Here is an 8,506-nt window from a genome sequence, read left to right as displayed (position 1 = left end):
CACTCTAACACATGGTTCTGTTGTTTTTCGTCCGTCTGTTAGAACGATTACATAAAATCTACTGGACAGATTTCCAGTAAACCTGGTGGAAGGATGTTGGGTCAGGGAAGATTTACATCTAAATTTAATTTAATTTACCTTTGGGGCAGATCCAAGATATTTACTTTATCTTTCTTTAACATTGTGAAATAGGAAGTTTTTCATTCTTATTGATTTTTCTGATAATAATTCATGGGTTTGGTCCAGATCCAAATATGATAGAAACCTTTTCCAGTTTGTAAACAAGTGACTTGTAGTTTCTCTGAGGATCATCTGTCGTCTGTCGTCAGGATTTCTGTGAATCTGTGTATTTTCCCCTCAGACTCCACAACAACATCACCCAGTTCCAGCTCCAGTTTCACACGCTCATCAGCTTCACCTGAAACCACCAACCAGTCTTTATCCAGACACCCGAGATTTACAGGTAAACACATGTAACTACATCCTCTCAGTGCCTATTGAAGCTGAAACACAGATTTAAATATGTGGGTCCTGTCATAAATGCTCAGGAGGTGATAATGCTCTCACCAAAAAACTGATTCTGACTGGGTGAGACTGACGCTGGTCAGCCATGGTCGCCCTGTTATCAGGGGCCGCACTGATGTTCCCAGAAAGAGGAGTAACAGACCCAGAGGTGAGGCAACAGGAAATACACACACACACAAGTACACACATGTCGATCACATACACACAACAACTGATCTTCAGTTTTCAGTGAATATGAAAATCATCGTGACTAAAACTCAGATTCTGATTCAGCAGCAAACACGAAAACACAAAGTTCAAAAGTTTACGTGCAGAAATAAGGAGAAGAAGGAAAAGTTACTAAGCTTCAAAACACCGAGGAAAACGCTCGTCAAAGTCCAAAACACGTTCAGGTCAGACACAAGGAAATACTAGAACAAATACTAGCACAAATACTAGGCCAAATACTAGAACACATACTAGAACAAATACTAGAACAAATACTAGCACAAATACTAGAACAAATACTAGAACAAATACTAGAACACATACTAGAACACATACTAGAACAAATACTAGAACAAATACTAGAACACATACTAGAACACATACTAGAACACATACTAGTACAAATACTAGAACAAACACTAGAACAAATACTAGAACACATACTAGGACACATACTAGAACACATACTAGAACACATACTAGAACAAATACTAGGACACATACTAGGACAAATACTAGAACAAATACTAGAACAAATACTAGAACACATACTAGAACAAATACTAGAACACATACTAGAACAAATACTAGGACACATACTAGGACAAATACTAGACAAACAATAAACACATACTAGAACAAATACTAGAACACATACTAGAACAAATACTAGAACAAATACTAGAACACATACTAGAACACATACTAGAACACATACTAGGACAAATACTAGAAGATACAAAAAGAGACAGACAGCTGGTGAAGTGGTCGAATGCAGGATGTTTGGAAACAGGTGACTAAACATTAACAGGAAGTAGAAACAGAAATAAGACAGGAAATGAGGTCAAGTATGTTCCATAGTCTCAATGTGAGATGTGACAACTGGATTAAGTGAATATTAATGAATCTGATTCTTTCTGACTTAATGAGGGGAAACTCCGGCTCTAAGCTTTGGAACTTTACTTCCCTAACATCACTCCATCCTTTAATTTATCTTTTAATAATAAGAAAATGCTTTTACATCATTGCTGCACAGTCTCATTTGTAACTGGCAACTTGTGGATGTCCAGATCCGAGTGTAAAAGTGAAGACAGAAGGTTTTGATTCCACTCAAAGAACCTGTGTTGTCACCTTTTGCTGCTGAAGCTCCAGATGTGAACTCAGGCACCAGTTTGATTTACTCTTGTGTTTTTCAGAAGCTCCGGTGGAGACGGATCCTGCTTCTGTCCCTGAGGTGAGTTTCAGTCGTTATTACACAAACGTCCCGGAGGTGACGAAACTTTGTCGACCAACATCCAGAAAAGATTTGAAAAGAAGAGGAAGTCATTAAAAGTTAAAAGAAGAGAGATCTTAAAGAAACAGATTCAGATGGATGTTGCATCACAGTGAAAGGAATCAGTTTATGGAACAAACCTTAAAAAAACTATTAAAGTCAGAATGTTGAGGAAATACAAGGAAATGAGTTCAGTTCAGTTTTGTTGTGTCAGGTAAATCAGTTAGTGAGCTTCTTTAACTTAGGAACTGATGATGATGTGAGATGTGTTGACCTGCAGATATTTACATTTTTAATTTTATTGAATTAATTGTCTTGTTCATGAACGTCTCGTGAAAGAGGAGCAGATTATAATATGTTGATATTTAAATGGTTTTGTTTTTTCGATTAATGAAACTGAATTCGCTCCTGGTCTCCTGCAGCCCGGCCCCGTGTACGAGGATCTCAGAGACGAGGGCCGACCTCCTGCTGCTGTGGAAATCTCTCCAGATCACTCTAACGTCACGTACAGCACAACACAACCAGTCAGAGCCGGTGACGACGACAACTTTGTCACTGCTGCTGCTTCTCAGCACAAAGTAAGGAAAAGCATTACGACATTAAAATCTCAACCATGTCACTTAAACATGAAGGTGATCCAGAAACAGCGTGAAGGAAACGTAGACCGTGAATGAGAACGGACAGAGACTACGTACAAAACCTGTGTTCTCTCGATTGACCAGCAGGGGGCGACTCCACTGGCCGTAAATAGAATGGAAGTCAATAGAAGTTTATGAGCCTACGTCAGTGAACATTTTACTGAGAAGTCTTCTTCAAACAGCTGATGTTCATTTAGTCAATTCTGATCATTTAGAGTCAAACAGACCATAAAGCACCGGATGTGTTGGGGGTGGATACCACAGAGTGATTGACAGCTAGTACCATCCAATGGGTGCAGGTGGCAGGTGTAGGTGGGCGTGTCCTCGAGCTCTCAGTCAGGCTCCGCCCCCTGCTCCTCCTAATATGGTTACTTCTGGTTTCAAAAACCAAGATGGACGTCACAGTGGGTTGATAGTTGGTTTTTAAGTGTAATAACACAATAGCAAAGTAAAGTCACACAAATACACTTTGTCTGTTTTCTGTTTCCAGGCTGACGACAGCTCAGGTTCACTCACCTACGCTCAGGTGAACAGGGCCACTGGCTCTGCCAACAGCCCCCCCCCCCCCTGGTGACGATGATGTCGTCTATTCCGTCCTTCAGTAGATGATCTGTTCACTGCAGCGTCTCCTCTCTCATTGGTCGACAGGAAGCTGCTGAGAATAATCTGAAGCACATGAAGACAAAAGTCTGTTTGTGTGAACGGGACTTTTTTCTCAGTCTTATTTTAGCTTAATATTATTTAAGTTGTGTGATAGGAATTTCTGCATTTGGGTAATGTTTAATAGAAGAACAGACATGTATTTAGAAGAAGTATGAACAGATGTGGTTCTTGTGGGTTAACTTAAACTTTACGAGTGTTGCTCAAGGGACTTTAATGTTCATGGCTTCCTCCCCATGTGTGACACTGGGCAATTGGTTCACTGCAGGGGTCACTCAAGGTGTCTGAGTAGACTGGGAGGGGATCTCTGTATTGTATACAGGACGGGGGTCTTTTGTCTTGTAAACGAAGATAAGGGATCTCGGAGACAGATGGTCTCACGCCAGAAGTCACACCAGGGGGCTGGGACAGAGATGGAGACAGGATGTCTGCCCACCCTGATCATTTCAAGGAGCTGATAGAATACCTTTTGCTCCTCGCAGGGAGGGGCTTGTAATGTATAAATGTATTGATTCTCCTATGCTCTGTGCTCATTCATACACGTCACGCTAGGTGATGTGTGGGGTGAGTCCACCTGCAGGTGTTACAATTGAACTTCCCGAGAGACAATGTATGACTTGTGTATGATTAAATAGAAATTGCCACTACAAATTTGGCGTTGTCGGCAGGATCGCTCGTGTGAGAGGACAACGCCAAATTGTAGACAACCAATTGCCCAGTGTCACACATGGGGAGGAAGCCATGAACATTAAAGTCCTTTGAGCAACACTCGTAAAGTTTAAGTTAACCCACAAGAACCACATCTGTTCATACTTCTTCTAAATACATGTCTGTTCTTCTATTAAACATTACCCAAATGCAGAAATTCCTATCACAGTTGACAATGTTTTATTATCACAGAAAATTAAACAGGTTGAAGACAAACAATTCATGTTTAAGTTTATTGTCGTGTTGGTTATTTTTGAGAGCATCAGGATTACCATAAAATATTTGGTTCAAATCATGTTTCTCTACTTTATTCAATTATACAAATTTAAAATACAGAAAATCACCACAACCGTCTGCATGGTTACATAAAATTTAAAAAAACATTTTTTAATAGAGAGATATTACTTTAGAATGTATTAAATATAACATGAATTAAATCGTTTTTGAAACAATATGTAGTACGTGTAGTAAGTGCCAGGTTATTGAAATGTGGTAACTGTACCAGTAGGTGGCAGTGTGTAACAGAGGCTTTGAAGTGATAAATACTTTAGTTTCTCACACTCTAAAAACTAATACCTTGTCTCAACAAAGAAAATTGACGCAACAGTTTGCATTGATCTTTTTTGAGTCACGGTAACTTATCAAGAAATTACCTTCAAACAACAACCAACATTGAGTCCGGTCAATTAGCTTTTCCTCTGCAATGAAAGGTATTTTAATTTCTACTTACTTAAGAAGTGTTACAATAAACACAAACTTTTAAGTTGAATACTGCTTCAAATTAAGTTGTTTCAACTGCTTTTTCCACATTATTGATTTTTTAAGTCTCTTTTTCTTAATTTTAATAATTATGAACACGAATTTTTAAATAGACAACCATTTAAACATTGTATTTGCTCCAATTAGATTGTCTTCAGTAGTTTTTAGCTTTTTAACAGTATTTGTTCTTGTAGCTTTGAAGAAATCAATTAATTCACACCAAAATTGTTTTGCAATTAACTTTTTTTTATTTTCACCTGCAGTTATGTACTGAACTCTGAACATATTTAAATGTAAAAGTCAACTCAACATATCAAAGTAGTGTTTTGAGATTTGGCACTTTGACACTGGTTTCAGTCCATCGAGATCAAGGAACAGTTCCTGAGACACAAAGAATATAGATTAAGTTCCTTTGGTTCCCTCAACCACGACGCTGGCTGTCTTGTGGTGAGATCCAGGGGTTAACTGCTGATCATCCATGATGGCAAATTTCCTCACATGCCTACCAAGGCTTGCCTCAAAGTCTTCGGTGTACTGGAAAGCAAATGAAAAGATACGTTAGCATGTTCAAGATAATGAACTGGATGATTACTGCAAACTTTTTACACTGTCACTCTTAGTGAATTCAGTTGATCAATAGAGACATTATTTATTCTATTAACCTTTTACAAACACACATACCCAATAATTCAAATGGCCTAAATAGATTGCATCAATAAACATGAGAAAAATATTGTATCATGGTAAGATAAATGATGCTTATTTTTTCTCTTTTATCATCAAATTTAAACAGCATGTTATATGACCGAATTGGCCCAGTTAAAGGGGTAGTTCACCGAAAAATGAAACTTCACTAATTATCTACTCACCACTATGCCGATGGAGTGGTGGTGAAGTGTTAGAGTCCACAAAACACTTTTGGAGTCTCAGGGGTAAACAGTGTTGCATCCAAATCCAATACAATTGAAGTTTAACATTTTTTCCAACGTAATAAAACTGAAAAAAAACATAACATGCCTCCATACTGCTCGTGTGGTGTCATCCAAGCTCCAATCCCCGACGTTCGTATTCGACTCGAAACGGCATAATTTACATCATGTTTTAAGAATAAACCAGAAGACGCGATGCTAGCGGATATAGCGATCCTAACGCGCCCCCCCGTGCGTGCCCTTGGACGAGAGCTTGTGTGCAGTGCGTGTGAACGCGGCTCCAGAGGAGGATATCACAGGACATGTAGGCGGAAAACATGGTGTAAATGATGCCATTTCAGGTCCTATATGAATGTCGGGGCTTGCGGACACTTGGATGACACCACAGGAGCAGTATAGAGGCGTTTTATGTTTTTTTTAAATGTTTTATTTACATCTGAAAAATGAATCACCATTTACTTCAATTGTATTTGTAGATAATGACTGAATTTTCATTTTTCTGTGAAATATCCCTTTAAAAAAAGAACAACATTACAACTTGGACTTCAACCCAAGTTGTAATAGACTAGAAATATACCTTTAATATTATAACTTAAAACGCTAATTTTGTATTGGTTAAAGGATTTTTACATTCTTTCATTAAATTGTTACTCTCTTTGCTCTCTTTGAATGCAAAACAACAGTTGCAGCATGTTTCAGTAACTTCGGACGGATTTCCATTCAAGAATGTATCCAATGGCTGCTTGAAGATATCGGATAATCAATCAAAAATGTAGTAAAATGGCTAACAAACAACCAATATCACTGTTTTAAATTCAAAATACAAAGACTTATATTACAAATAATCTTACCTGAGTTGCATCAAATAATGCAGGGCATCGCTCCATAAAGTCTTTGATTGCAGGGGCCTCATGAATGATTTATTGCCTTCAAAGAGAGAACGTTGTGGCCATTTTCTTGGCAAACACTTGGGATTTCCCCTTTTTGTCACTTCACAGAAGAGGTTCGCTCTCTTTTTGTCCAACGTTATCAAATCCAATACAATTAATACAAATGGCTAAATACATTGCTTTTTTAGAATTTACTTGTAAATGAAATGATACTTGCCTTGAATGTTCTCATCTTATTTTTCAGCCTGCAGGTCCTCTGACACAGTCTCAACTGTTTGAATCCGTCCATGTTTAGCTCCTGTTTCGCCCTAATAATGTCCTCGGTGTTCATGCTCAATCCGGGGCTGCTCTGGCTTTGAGTGCTAGCTTGATCTGACACGATGCTATTAGCTTTCTCTTTCAAAGCACTTTTATCTTTAGGTGTTGGCATTTCTTCTCCTGTCTTTTGGCTCCTGGTGTTTCTTCTCCCACACATTTATCCTTTTCACTGATACATTTTGAGGTTTCGAGATATTCTGTGGGTAAGTTGCGATAGGTCCGGGAGCACGGTTTACCATGTGTCTTCTCTAGTCCATTGCAAACCGGAATTCCCCACCCAGGCATGTTTAGTGGACTTAAAATCCTAAACTAAGTTGGAGAAAAATTAAGTTGTCCGGCCAATTTTATGAAGTTACTACAACTTAAATATCATTTCAAATCAATTAATGCAGAAATTTGATCTGGAATTACAAACAATATTAAGTTGATATAATTATCAACAATATTAATTCATCATAACTCAACAAAATAATGTTTGCAACCTAGAGAGTTTATTTAAATCAATAAATTATAATTTTTGTTTTGCAGCCATGCATTTAATTAAGTGGTGCTAACAGGTCCCATGAATCACTTTGTAGAGTGCTGGAACCTGCTGTTCACACAAAGCATGAGGTTGTGTGAATCCAGACCAGGAGCTTGTTACTGTGCTCAGTTTGTTTTCTGACCCTGAGAAACCAGCAGCCGATCCACTGGTTTAGTTTCCTGTGTTTGCACCAGTTAGTGTCAGTGACGTGCTGAGCTCCTGCAGACTCACTGAAGAGGAGCACATCTCCAGCTCATCACCAGTGAAGCACAGATCTTCTGCCCTCTGCTGGTTCTCTGCTGCAGCACCTCAGACCTGCTGCAGGGTTTCAGAGTTTCTGACTTTTGAGCAGCTCATTGGCCCAATTATGTTTTGATCCTAAATTAAAGTTAAATGAATTAGTTTTGTAGTTTATTCAACGAGTAACTAACTTGTCCTCTTTATCTGAACTTGTGGAAGTTGACCTGTAATAAACCATATTCACACAGTTCCTCTGACATCACACTCAGATGCTGCTCCGAACAGAATAAAGTTGTGATCCAGGTTAAACACAGAGAATCTGACAAACTTTTCATTTCACTGCCTCCAACAGATCTTAAACTGAAAAGACGACACCTGACCCTATAACTCCAAAATGCATCTACAGTTCAATCAGATTCTAAACCTCACCAACTCAAAATGTACAATTTCCTAAAAACTCTGTGGGATCCTCCAACTAGTTAGATCCTCCTTATAGAAAGAAATCCTACTGAGACTTTACCTTTAAAACATGTGTCTTTGTCAAACAGCTCAGGATCCTTTAAAACTCCCTGACTCTAAGATGTGGAGACGTGGGACCAAGTTTCAAGGTTCAACAATATATTTGATAACTCATTGGCCATCACAGCTGTTTTCATATTGAAATATGAAGGCACATCGTGGACACATTTATTTAAGAGTGTAAATAAAATTCACTGGGTGTAATCAAGATGTGTCTCATCGAGGTGAAGGTAAACAGGAAGCAGCTGAATGGTGATGGAGCTGATGCTGTGTGTGGTGTTGGGGGGGAGGGACTCTGTCAATTAGAGAAGTGACAA

The sequence above is a fragment of the Hippoglossus stenolepis genome, chromosome 6 (genome assembly GCF_022539355.2).
Source record: "Hippoglossus stenolepis isolate QCI-W04-F060 chromosome 6, HSTE1.2, whole genome shotgun sequence".
Classification (NCBI taxonomy): Eukaryota; Metazoa; Chordata; class Actinopteri; order Pleuronectiformes; family Pleuronectidae; genus Hippoglossus; species Hippoglossus stenolepis.
The sequence above is the reverse complement of the archived record's forward strand: the minus strand, read 5'-3'. Positions refer to the sequence as shown.